At 37.5% G+C, this 14,536-nt stretch overlaps 1 non-coding gene across 1 annotated transcript; it reads right to left on the bottom strand.

Moving 5' to 3' along the window:
* Positions 1–2,024: 2,024 nt before the first annotated feature.
* On the bottom strand, positions 2,025–2,127 carry LOC122796089. The gene has a single exon (XR_006363923.1). It is a non-coding gene; the product is annotated as a U6 spliceosomal RNA (small nuclear RNA).
* Between the last annotated feature and the right edge of the window lie 12,409 nt (positions 2,128–14,536).

Genomic DNA, 14,536 nt, shown 5'->3' with positions numbered 1-14,536 from the left:
TCCCACCATTATTTTTGGCTTTGTCCAGATTTTTGTGCTAAGAGGTTGAGTTGTATATCTTCCATAAACTCTAGAAACAAGTTTCATAAATACAAGGTCCTAGGAAACACACAGTGATTTAGAAACTCTAAAAATGCAATAACTGATTTTATGATAAGGAAAACATGCGTACCACTTACCAGGTTTTGCAAAAAAACAAATAGTGTAGCCTGTCTTCCAAGGCCCAGAATAATGAACAGCTCAAACAGGTTAAAATAACCATGGACTTGTCTTACAGTATGACATGGTTATTATCCATGCTGGATTGAAGGGTTTAAGGTATGCTACACTACAGGACAAACAGCAGGGTATGGTAGAATTTCCTAATATACCTGTAGGTATAGGATAACCAACTTACCAACTGAAATATTATTGTTATCTCTTATGGGGCTACAACATATACATACAACTATGCATCTTAATTAATGGTTGAGAGCTTGGAGTCATAGACATGGGATTCATTGCCTATGGGTCTGAAAGTTTGATTTGCCACAAATGGACTGCACCTATCTCCTCAGGGAGTACAGGAACTGAACTGGAAAATTTCCACTCCATAGTGTTTTTTTTTTGACTGAGCAGAAATTCCAAATGGCACATATATTGCCAATAATAAAACTAAAGGCATACAGTAGCGGCCTTAGGTCAACTGGTGCCCTAAACTTTTGAAAACACCAAAAACCAGTAATACGAAAGTCAGGGACCACCAACTGAAGCAATAATCCAACCAGCGTAGTAAAAACAGTTTATTCGTGCACTTTCAAAAATCGGAAACAGACCAGTGAGACCATGTTTCGACTTGATAAAGCCTGGAATATACCAGGCGAAAGCGCTTGTCTCACTGGTCTGTTTCCGATTTTTGAAAGTGCACGAATAAACTGTTTTTACTATGCTGGTTGGATTATTGCTTCAGTTGGTGGTCCCTGACTTTCGTACAACTGGTGCCCTAGGCAAAAGGGCTCCATGGCACCCCCCCATCACACCACCTGGTGCCCCCATCCTGGTCTACCTACACCAAATAAATACTGAAAAAGCACCCCTGCTACAGCGGTGCCCTAGGCAGCCACTTAGTTGGCCTATACCTAAGGTGGGCTATGAATGCATAGATGTGAAACCAGAAACCTAAACAGAAAATTTTTATTTACTTAGAAAAGGGTGAAATTTGCACATTCACTGATTGTTGCAAACTCTTTTTGACTGGTTAGATCAGGGTATGAAAGATGCAGCTGGGAAGAGCCAAATGGAAATGAGTGGCCAAGATTGAGTCGCCTATTCCAGGGAAGGGAGGGGGTCTGGCCCACAGCAATGGCTTGATTCATTCAGTCTCTGTTTATGTCACTTAACCAGACAGGAAATGCATGCCTACATATATACATACATATACTCATACATAAATAGTGACATCTAGCAGAAAGCAAGTGTTATAGTGAAGCAGCATAAAGGACTATGATGGGTCCTCTGGTTTACTAAGTAATGCATTCTCTGTAGGTGGGTAGTAGTGCACATTCACATGAAAACACGTGTACACATGCACATATGCACACCATCAGGCCATCACTACACACTCTGTTTTGGCAGTGTGCCCTGCAGTCACCACTGGAGGAGAGTTAGAGAGCATACAATAACCTCTTGGATTCCACAGAATGACAGCCGTAATTCCCAATTACTACTCCCCCCCCCCCCCATTGGTGCCTTCTAATGCCAGGATGAGTGGGGGAGGAGAAACAAATGAAAGAACTGGGGATATTGAGTCAGATGGTCATGCACAAGAAGGAGAAAATGGCTGAGAAAAAATGTACACTTACTGAGCCATACTTTAAACTATATCATGCATACTGTAACTGCTCAGTTACTCCACATTGCACTGTTGTAGACCAAACGGATCGGGTGCTGGTGTTTCCATTTTTGTAGGGGATAAGAATTTGCCTGGTATGTAGTTCATTGTGGACTGGCAATTTCTGAGGATTTTGAACTACATATTGATCTTTTAAAATATGGAACCCTTCACAAAATGTGCATGTCACCCTTGTGCAAGGACCGTGTTATCTTCCCTGTATTGTCCCAGTTTTAATATCCATCCTGCAGAAGAAAGCACAGGGCATGCATTTCTACATGTCATGTCACAACCTCTCTAAAAGACTGACTGTAAGTTTGTTGGATGCCGTTGAACTCTATTCATGTTCATAGGTTGGTACTAGACTATCGGCCCTAGGGCCTATACAAGCCTAGCCATAACAATTCCCTGGATATTTCTTCCCACAATATTTACTTCCCTGGACCCCTGTCTAGCAGGGTGACTGATGTGAATTTCCTATATCCCATCCAATCGTCAAGGTTCCTTTTGAAGAGGGTCAAGGAGGCGCTCTGTTTGACATGTATAGGCAGTCTATTCCAGAGTATGGGGAGTCTCTGGGTCAGGAAACTATCCCTCCAGCATGTTTTGTTCATTGTGATGACAAGGTTTAGATCCCTGGAGCGTGTGTTTCTGAGGGATTGGGATTTCTTTAAGTGGAGCATGTCCAACAGCTCAGAATTTGACATGGCCTTGTATGTTAAGCAGACATCGCCTCTGAGTAGACGATAAGCCACAGAGTATAGCTGGATTTTTTTAGACGGTCAGCATAGGGCATCTGCTTTAGGCTTGTGATTCTTTTAGTGAGGTATTTCTGTGGCCTTTCCAGCTGTTGCAGATGTCTTGTGAGGTACATACCAAATGGGGCGTTGTACTCTATAATGGGTCTGTATTGAGTTTCTGAATACATTTCAGATCTACAGTTGGGGAAAAAAATAATAATGAGAGATTACACTGTGCTAACAAGACAGACCTTCTTATTCCCTTCCAGAAGAAACTAACAGAACTACTCATCTGCAGGAGATGCAAGGAGGTTGTTCCTAGCCCATCAAAGAAGGACCTTTCATAAATCAAATAACACATTAAGAACATATGCTTTTTATGGCTCATTGTTCCAGTGGTGTTCTAAATGTTGTTTCATTACATAACTTGCTTCTAGCGTCACTGCTAACTGGCATAATCAGTTACCCTCTTCTGTGCTAATCTTCTAGCCTTATATTTTATTTTTGTTTCAGACTCTTCAGGCATTGCTAGGAGTTTTCTGCTCCCCCACCACAACATAATCCTTAGAACACTCAAGACAGTGCTGAGATAGCTAATGGGTCACTGCACATACATTAATTAAGGTGTAACTGCTTAGAAAACTGTAGGTGCTGAATTCCTGCTACATTACTTTGGCCTCCTTTTGTGATATTTTGTGTTTATTAGCCCATTTCAATAGTTTTGATGGTTATTTGTCTTATAAGGTGTTATCTTAAGTACACTGCAAGTGAAGAGCTTGCGTGTGCTGCTGTCTGTTATTACCCCTCTAGCTCTACTGCAAGTGGACTTTTGTTTTGCTGGTGGTATTGCTTGAATGTGTGGTGGGCTTTTATCCTACTTTAAGGCCTGTTAGGTGTGGGTCATTTCAGATTGTCATATTTAACCTACAGAGTAGCATTTTTGCCCACTTTCGGAGCAGAATGATGCATTACTTACTAGCTCACCTACCTATAATGCTGCTGCTCTTTGTTGCTCTTTACTGAGCATGTGCAGACTGATTGACTACTGCTACACATCAAGTCTTACCCTCTTCATTCCTCTCCCAACCACACTTTACCCGCCAATCCCTATATAACTATCTTTATTCCTTAGTATCCACACCCACAAATTTACACCTCACCCAACTTTCTTAAAAGGATACCGATTATCTTTTTGTACTCAGCACTCATACTATGGGCTGCAATTTTTGCTCCTTTCCACTTCATTTCTTACTAACAAGTTTGAACTTTAACAATTAACACAAAACAAACAAAAACACCCGAGTCAACGAATCACTGTAAAGAGCAAATGAAGTAATCCAAGTAAGAAATACAAATACAGTGAGATGAAACACGGCTCCCTCTCTCATAAGATACAAAATCAGACCATTCAGTAAAAGAATTAAACTCTTTAATTTTGGTTAGCGCTTTCACCACCGTGCAAGTGGCTTCATCACACCATACAAGTAACAACAGCAAAAACAACACAAAAAATAATGATAAAGGTCCAAGCAAAAGAATAGTACTGCTCAAAAGCCACAGGACCCGGATGCCACCAAGGAAGCGAAAACTGGTAAAATATCCAAAGACTTTATTGCAAGCCAGGGAACAAGATTAAAACACTTAATTGTGACCAACAAACAGTAAATGTAAGTGTTTTCGCTCGGTCAATACCAAGCTTCCTCAGAAAAAACAGTCTGTCGGTTCGTTTGCAGTCATTTCAATAGTTCTAACAGTCACATGACCCTTCTGTCCTCGCCCTCATTTAAAGTTAAACCATGTTGTGCTCAGTACAATTGTTCATAATAAACATGGTCATTAATAAAACAATAAGAGACAAAAATAATAAACAATAAATGATAAAAAAACTCACTTTTAAAAATGTATATATAGATGAATAATATATGTACATAAAATCCTTTTAAATCCAAATGTCACTCATATGTCAAAAAGCAACGTCCTACAATGTTGTCATTTCTCTATAAACATCAAACCGTCACCAGTGTGAAAGAGTGCCCCCATAAAATCATCCTTGATGGACAAACTAACCCTCCAACTCAAATTTGTCAACTTCAAAGCACAAACATATGACCATTGATGTTATATAATCATAACCAAGCCATTCTAAGTTTTAAGACACTGCTGATGTTAATATTATCATTCAAGCCAGGAGCCCTTCCTGCATCCAGTTTAAGCTGCCAAAATAATTCTCGATATTCGAGCCTGGTTTCCCACTGCCCACATCTCAGATCTGATGTCACCTGCTCTAATACTGTGAACTTGAAGTCCATGTCATTACAGACCTGGGAATGTTTAAAAAAGGCATTATTTTCCTTACTCTTAGAAACCTCATAAAGATGTTCATAAACTCTTCTCCTCAATGGCCATTCTGTTTTGCCTGAGCCTGAGCCTTTGAAACTGAGGCTCCAAGAAGAAGTGAAAGATTGGCTGAAAAGGAAAGAAAGCAATCCTTCCAGGATTTTCACTATCCCACCACGAGAGGGGGGGGTATCAACACAGAGGGTGGAATCGCCCCCCGAACTGATGTATTTGGAAACAACACCTCCTAGCATAGCATTACAACACACAGGTGATAAGCAGGTTAGTTTCAGAAAATGTAACTTCACTATTTTTAATTTTACAGAATTAACTTTGACTGATGATTATTTTGACCTGTTTTCGTGGGGATTTCAGTTTGTTCTCTCCCGTCCTTCTAATATTGCGAGCATGTTAATCGATTTAAAATTATTCACTAGACAATTAAATTTAGCATTATTTTTTAAGGGTCAAACTATTATTAACATGGGACTGTCTAGATCAAGTACATTTAATCCCCCTACACACCCCTCCCTTAAAGTCTTTGAAGAGCTAGTAGAAAGAGACATTAGGAAAGTTGAACGATTTAACAGTAATAGTTACCCTGTTAACATCAGTCACAATGAAATGAAACTGATAGACTTTTTGAAACATGAGAAATGTAGAGTGATGAAACCGGACAAGGGGGGAGGTGTGGTTTTAATGTACACGGTGGACTATGATACTTGGCTATACAAGATGCTACAGGATGCAGAACAGTATGAGTTACTATCACTGAACGAGATTAACATTGCACACGCAAAAATAGCTTTCGATTGTTTCATATTTCATGCATATGGTATATTTGCCTATATTTAGATCAGTACAGGTTGTGTTATGCATATGCAAGTTTTATTATATAGATAGCATATTTTTGATTATGTTTTTAGTAACATTTTTGTACATGGTATGTGTAGTTTTCAGCAGATAGTGTTATATGGACATGGCAGTATATTGTTCACATAACTCATATATTTTGAACAGATATATATTTATTCTGCTCTTGTTAGGCACAGTGGCATTTTTATTGTATAATATAACATGCTGTTTTTGCTTAACAGGATGTTAGCACAGCACATAGTAGAGGTTGAGATGTGTGGGTATATATTTCGATTAATATTAGAGTTAGTAAAGGAAGGTATATTATGCTTCCATTCTGAATTGTACTTTATCTTATTTATTTATAATTTTTGTGTTTAATCGTATATTTGAATGTATACATATAGAGTGGCTGATTCCCCTTTAAGAGGTTCACAGTCCCTCATGCTATTTTGCATGATACAAATGATGACGCTTTGGGATTTTGTAGAGATAGCACTTCAAATACGTAAGCATTTAAACGAAGTTTAGAATAAAGCTTTAACTTACTGTATCACGGAGCTTTTATGCTTTCACAGCTCGGGATGTTTATATGCTTTCAAAAGGTGCTCTTTGTCACAATTTAGCTTGGACCCCAGCAGGGAAGTTTTGGGATGCTATTTCAATGTATTTAAACATTTACATAATACGTTAAATGCAACAGCTTCAATGGGTTAATTATGTTGACTGGAAGCACTTGTGGAATGTGATGAAAATGTAAGTACATAAGTGTTTGTTTTTGCTGCTGTTACTTGTATGATCTGATGAAGCCACTTGCACGGTGGTGAAAGCGCTAACCAAAATTAAATAGTTTTATTCTTTTACTGAATGGTCTGATTTTGTATCTTATGAGAGAGGGAGCCGTGCTTCATCTCACTGTATTTGTATTTCTTACTTGAACTTTAACAGTGCTACTATTTATAGGTTCATTGGTGAACTGAAGGTTTATATTAACCCTAGTTATGTTATCCCATTACCATTAGGTGCTCAAATTACCCTTATCATTTGTAAATGAATGTTTCTGGGGTCATACCACTGCGTATTGAAAGGGAACCATGCAGGGAATTCATGCAGACCATGTCAGCATTCATCTGCATGTATTAGAACTTCTCATCTGAGGTCTCAGTCAAGCAGTACTGTGAGTTTAATGTCTGTAGGATCACCTACATCCAGTAGTCACACCATCACAGCATGTCAACATCAAGATCACATGATAGCCCTTCTTCAAGATCACATGTTACACAGATGATAATAAAAATAATAGACACTAAGATGATAACAATTTGTGGTGGTACAGCGGTAGCATTGTTGCCTCACACAGCAAGAGGTTCTCCTGTTCGATTCTTGGCTGGAGTGTGAGGAGTGCCTTCTGTGTGGAGTCTGCATGTCCTTCCCATGGGTCGAGTGGCGTTCCGAAAGACATGCGTGAATGGGCGTGCCTTAGTTGAAAGTTGGGCGTTGAGCTGGCAACTTGACATTGTGAAAATCTACTGCCAATCATTAGCAGATCGGAGTTCCGCTGTGGCGACCCCTAACCGGGAAAAATTGAAAGACAACAACAACATTAAGATGATAACACATATGTGAAAAAACAGATTACAAGAATATCCTGTGATCAACACTAGCATTGTTGCCACATCAACCACTTCACTGGACAAATGATGATTGCTATTTCTGTGGGCACAAGTCATTGTGCATTTCCAGTGTCATACATAAAGGTGGAGAAACACTGCATAATTAAAAAAAAGAATATTTTATATTTCCTATTACTGTACAAGGTATGAAGTTGTGGTAAATGCAAGTTTAGAGACTGTAACACGTACAGTTTTGCTGAAATAACACTTTTTAATAAATTACCATTTCAGCAGAATTAGGAAGTGCATACTTACCTATAGTTCTTAAGCAAAATATATTCAGCAAAACTGTAAAAAAATGTAATTATTCCTTACATGATGCCATTTAAAATTACTCCACAGGTCTCAGTAAATAGACATAATATTTACAAACAGATAAATGATAAACTGTAATGTAAAAAAATACTTAAAGGTAAGAGGAAATGTCTGATGAACAGTGACAGCAGACCACATGCAAACAGCATAGCTCACACATAACACTGCATGCATCAATTACTCTAGGTGTTTGTTTTGTAAGAAAGGAAACACTAACCTGAATGCCATGGTTTGGACTAGATGCCACCTCTTGACCTGTGCAGCTATATACCATGCACAAGCCTACTGCATGGTTTTCTTACCACTGCTGCTGGCTAGCCATCATTAATCTTGGTTGGACATGTACTGGGAGATGCAGTGACATCCTGGGACACTTCACCACCAGACTGGCGCATGATCATGTTCTGCAGAATGCAAAGTATAGTAAACATCCTGCATGCAGTAGCTGGATCATATTGAAGGGCACCCCCAGACTCATCCAAGCAATGGAAATGGACTTTTAACAGGTCAAAAACTCTCTTGATGACAAAATATATGTGAGATAGGGCAGTATTAAAATTCTGTTTAGCAGCTCCCATAGCATTCCTCATAGCAGGCATAAGCCATGGGTCCCAGTGGATAGTCTGCATCACTGGAAAACAGAAGAAAAAAAGAGAAAATGGAGAGACACATAACAAAGGAAATATGGTTTATTACTGAACAATACATTTTATAAATATTAACTCATTAGATAATTATAATTAAACTTTCCACTTAACAACAAGTTAACCATGCAGTATCTTACCATGCAGGAAGAGATGGTAGAGGGAATTATTGGGGCAAATATGGGAATCATGGGCACTGTCAGGATACTAGGCTAACACACTGGTGATGTACAGTCATGCATCACACACTACCTGGCAGTTGATGGAATGGTAGCCTTTCCTGTTCTAGTACTACTCTCTTGTGGACTTGATATGGCTGTAATGGTAAAATGGGTGCAAGCACCTCAGGGAAATGTGCCATCCCATAAACGTCACTCATAGTCTGGGCTCAGTCCTGAGATGATATCAAGAGATAGGTGTACTGATCCACAATATGCCCAGAGTATATCAAGGAACTGCTGAAGTACCCTCAAGGCACAAGCCTGAGAAATAGCCAACATGTCCCCAGACAGTCTCTAGAAGGTCCTCTTGGCAAGTATAGTGAGAGCTATATAAATCTTAGTATCCAAAGGTATATAAAGGCCATGCATCCCCCAGTTCTCTTCAGTAGAAAAGCATGCTCACTAAAGCCCTTACAATATCCCTGTCCATTATAAACCTATCAAGGACTTCCTGCTTATCAAAATTATGATGAGTAATTTTATGTCTACATTTTCACCTTCTTGGCTGGTGAGTGACACTGGGTACAAGCTGTTTTGGCTTGACCAAGACAGCTCACACTGAGAAATAGCTAGACTAGCAGCAAAATAAAGCATATTTGCCAAATGCAAAATATATAGAAAAAGTGCAAGTCTGCCTTTTGGTCTGCAGATGCCACGAAAACACACCAAAATATTATTGTGAATTGTAAACCAGTGGGAAGAGGGCTTAATAGTATAACAATTTTTACATAATTTCTTACTACTGTCTCATTATTCCTTCATTTGAATACATTGATTCAAGGCCATTGCGTATAAGCATAAATGGCCTTTATGAATCATTACAGAGCTGTGCTTACACACAAACAGCACCAATTGCCTAAACGTGTTCTTGTAATTACTAGGAATACCACTGTTAGTATAAGCATATGCATTTTACAGTTAGGATGCTAGGGTAATTATTATTAGTAAATGTCTAATAATTATGTATAGACTAGCTCAGACATGGGTCGTGCCTCTTTTGGAAGAGAATGTAATCTTTCAGTGTTGTAAATGTAGTATATATACAGTCTTTGGAAGGAAAAAATTACAATTTGAACTTTACAGTGTGTAGTAAATGCATTACATTAGATTATTTAGATTTTCAATTTATTTATTGAATTATTTGTTTATTTCTTTATTGATCATGGAGGTGGGCTAGTCTGTTGACCCTTTTCAGCCATGACCCCACACAGACGGAAGGTATGACACAGAGCAAATTATACAGAGCAGGCCATCATTAACAGAGTTAAAAAATACATGTAGTACTCAAAATTTAATTAGGTTTTATTAGGAATGACACTATATATATAAACAATGAACGCTTCAAGGTATAAACAGAAAATATGATTCAAAACAGTTTCTATTGGACTGTTGGCTTTGACATGCATTTGCAATTTGATAGCAACTTATCTTTTGTATCTAAAGCAAGTTCATGTGACTTCATTGCTTAGGTGCCCATATAATGATTTTTTTTTTAATTTGGGCAGTATTTCAAAAGATTAGATTTTAGTTGGGAGCCTATTCCATCTGATCTAAAAAATGTTTTTTCCCAACTGTAGTTTTAAAGTGCGAGTGGGATAGGGTCATAGTATCTTCTTGCTTACCTTGTATGGGGAATGTTTGTTTTTTTAATGGAAGCTTTCTTCTTAATGAAGGCAGTAGCCTAGTTTGTTTATTTTGAATAGTAGCTAAAAAAATGAGGCTCTATCTGTTATAGTTAACCATTCTACTTTTTTTATTAGATTCCCTGATGCAAATTTGAGTCTACAAGTAGAACAAATATGAAGATGTTATTTTGTTGTTTTAATGGAAGCTTTCTTCTTAATGAGGGCAGCAGCCTAGTTTGTTTATTTTGAATAGTAGCTAAAAAAATGAGGCTCTATCTGTTATAGTTAACCGTTCTAATTTTTTTATTAGATTCCCTGATGCAAATTTGAGTCTACAAGTAGAACAAATATGAAGATGTTATTTTCTATTACTGTAGTATTGTATTATTATTGGCTGTTCCGTTTTTTTTTTTTTTTTTTTTTTTTAATAGGTAAGGTATACTTCATGTAGTTCCCTATCAGATAGATTGCTTTCAGTGTTTCCAGTCTATGTCTCTTTGTCTCATCATAATCTTGATCTCCGAATCAAACAGTGTCAGAAATAAAGTTTGTTACAGTATAGACTTTGAAAGGGAATATGCAATTAAAATGTTTATTAGCAGTGATTTATTTAGGGCTTTCAAAGTTTGCTAAACTGATAATTTCCAAACAACTTGATTTTTCTCTCTGAAAGACATTTGTGTGATCAACTGGGGTATACAAATGATACTCTGACTTTAGTTGATTTATAAGTTAATAATTCAAATACTCATATGATTTTGTTGGAAGATGAAGGAAATTGGACAGTAACAAACAAATGTGAAAAGAGCCAGAAAGTCTAGTGATTTGAGTATAAGTGGTTTTAAAAACAGAGAAAATTAAAAAAGAAGGGTACTGAGAGGTAATTGCCTGATCCAAGATAGTAATAAAATTTGTAAGGCCTTACTTCAACATAGGACACCAAGTGGGGTACTTGTATTAGGATATTCCATGTTGAAGAAATTTATAAGACCTGCATCGGACATCAATAAAAATGTGGTGACATTTTCTAGTTTAATGGGTGTTTGATTTACACAATCATCTTAAGAAGTTATTACATAACAGATTGCCGTTTACCTTGTTAATGTTGCATGCTGGAGTTAACTATTTATAACACTACTGAAGAGCTTTATTTGACATGCATGGAAAAAAGTGGATTGATGCTTAAGTGAAATTTTATCATTTCCTAACTTTTCTAATTACTAGTAGTCCAAAGTGGTTTTATTTAATACATGGTTGCAACACTTCTGTGAAGAGAAAGGCATTGATCTGACAAGATCTTGGGATGACCTTATTTATAGTACTTCATTTTTTTTAATAAAGATTGATTTCACTTGAGATATAAAGGGTCAAGATACTAAGTAATAAAATTAAGGATATGGTAAAACATGTTTAGATTACAACCAGCAGTTAATAATAAACAGAGTAGTCAAAAGTAAGACCAGATGAAACATCTAGCAAACCAGGTTTATTAAATTACTAATGCAAAACAATAAACAGTAGTTGCAACATTTTTGTTTGAAATATTTGAACTTCCTCAGACTACTCAATCCAATGTCTAAAACCCTTAAAAAACATACTGTATAAAAATGTCAAGGACTTCCAAGATGGCTGCTCACTGGGCAACATCTTGACTTCAGCTCTCCTAGTGTGAAAAAAGAAATTGAAAGATAAGGGCCAGTAACTTTGCCAGTTTTAGTAAATTGAGTTACTGGCTAGTAAATACACTACCTGGATGCCAGCAAAGTATACATTTATAGAGCCTGACAGAAAATCAACTAGAAAAAAAAAAAAAACACTGGGAAGAATCCTGCAACACTTCAGCAAAAACAAGGTCAAGCTTCAGTTTTGTTGCCAGACGTGGTTTCCAGTAATCTAGAGGAAAAGATAAATCAAATGTGCTCAGAGTTGATCAAAATAAATGAAACACTGAAGGAGTATTTCAACTCAAATAATAAAAAGACTGGAAAAAATGGAAGAGGCTTTTAACAGCTATTTGGCTGAACTGATAAAGCAGCAAAAATCAGAGCTCTAAATAAAGAAAAGCTGGCAGAATATGAGACTGCTCAATAAGAGATGGTCCAAAAAATGGCAAAGTTAGAGAACGATCACAGTCATTTTGATGCAGAACAGGCTAAGAAGTGCAAAAGTTTGTCGAACAAAAAGTGAGCCATCAAATAGAAGGGGACTTTACTTAACATTCTTCTGAAAATAAAGCTCATAGAGAGACTTTGGTGGTGAAACTGTTTCCAGTATTCCAAAGGAAACTGCTTGAGAGACAGAAAAAAGCACAAGACTTGACTAGAAGAATCAGCAGTTGCTAGGAATTGAACCAAAGTCTGGAGTTGGGAGGTGGAGATGAACAGGAAGAAGTCCAGCAACACAAAATTTAGGAGATACATATGGGATTACAAAGCATCAATCACATTTGTGAAACATGGCTATACAAGAAAATTTAGAAAGATTGGACTTTTGTTGATGTTGTTAAACTAATGGGGTACTCCAAAACATTTCCCTACTTCACGTCACTACTGTTTGGAAGGACATTAAGGAAAAGGGAAGAAGAAGGAAAAATGTAACTGTAAGTAAAACTATTTTTTTTCTATACCTTATTTCTATAAAACATTTCATGATATAAATTGCATGTCATATATCAAAGCATTTTCAGTTATTGTTGTGTGTGATAAAGATACTAATGTAAATAGGCACCATTTTTCTTTCTTCTTTTTAGTTTTAAGAAATGAAGGTATCACAATGTAAAAAGAGAAGAAAAACTGGACAAAAGCATGTTTAACAGACTGTAATCTTGAGTCAGTGAGGTGGGGAATGGGGTTTAAATGTACATTGATCATGATATAGAGTTGGCATGCTTTTTCTTACTTGTGCATAGAGGAATGACTGGATTAAGGCCCTTGGCTTGATCTAATAACACATTTTAAATGGAAGTAAGTAAATAAGAGCATGCTGGATGTAACAAAAAGTTTTCCCTTAGCAAATAAATGTTCAGTGTAACATGAGAAGCTTGTAGCTGAAAGCAGTTGCATAACTGTTTCTTATGTTTCCCAAATAAATGTTCAGTGCAACTTGAGAAGCTTATAACTTAAAGCAGCTGCATAATTGTTTATGTTTCCATGGAGACAATCTGATTAGAGGGAAATAAAAGCCAGAATACTTTTTTCTCTTAAGGCTAAAAGTAAATGTTTTCTGAAAGCATTCAAGTAGTTTTTCACATTTGAAAAGGGAATAAAGAAAAGGCAAAACAGAGAACAATTAGTGTAAGTAGGAACACAGGCCATGTATGCATTTTAGCATGGATAAAGTACAGTTTTGTACCTACCATAAATGTAGATGTTCGAAGATCCACATTGCTGCAGTCCTTACATATGGGGTAGTCCGCTGTCCTCGGTTGGCCCGAATACCAAAGTATTAGGCTGACGTCGGTCATGGGCGCTTAGATCTGACATCAGAGCGTCAGGGTATAAAAGCGCATGACCGACGTCATTTCCTCAGTCTTTTCTTGCCCCAGATGTCAGAAGGCCCTAAAAAGAAAGGCCACAGCCAAAAAGTAGAATACTTCCCAAGAGGCATGTGCAAATAACAGCCACCACCCAAAACATAGCAGTATTCCAAACTACAGAGGGGAAGGAGGGAGGGTAAATTGGACTGCAGCAATGTGGATCTTCTAACATCTACATTTATGGTAGGTACAAAACTGTACTATGTTCTTCATCTCACATTGCTGCAGTCCTTACATATGGGTAGAATCCCAAAGCAGAGGTAAAGGGAGGCTGGCAAAATTATAAAGCATTGGGAGCTGCCAAAATGCCCTGTAAGATTGCAGTGGCAAATCCAGCTCTAGATTTGGAATAAAGAGGAAGGTGGTAATGTTTAGAAAAAGTATGCACTGAACTCCAAGTAGCTGCTTCCAAAATATCTTTAGTAGCTACTCCCCTTAAAAAAGCTGTAGAAGTGGCAGTAGCCCTAGTGGAGTGAGGCCTGATTCCAGCCGGAACCTCCTTACCATGATGAGAATAACAAAAAGCAATACAAAATCCAATCCACTTAGAAATAGTTTGTTTTGAAACAGGTTTCCCCTGAGAACCTAAAGCAAAAGAAACAAACAACTGCTCAGACTGTCTGAACCCTTTAGTCCTGCTCAAATAATAACGCAACTGCCTGTGAATATCCAAAGTATGCAAAATTTTCTCCCCTTTATTTTGGGGATCTGCATAAAAAGT

The sequence above is a fragment of the Protopterus annectens genome, chromosome 2.part2 (assembly GCF_019279795.1).
Source record: "Protopterus annectens isolate FY-2018-M chromosome 2.part2, PAN1.0, whole genome shotgun sequence".
NCBI classification, from domain to species: domain Eukaryota; kingdom Metazoa; phylum Chordata; order Ceratodontiformes; family Protopteridae; genus Protopterus; species Protopterus annectens.
This window is presented reverse-complemented; position numbering and strand designations above follow the sequence as displayed.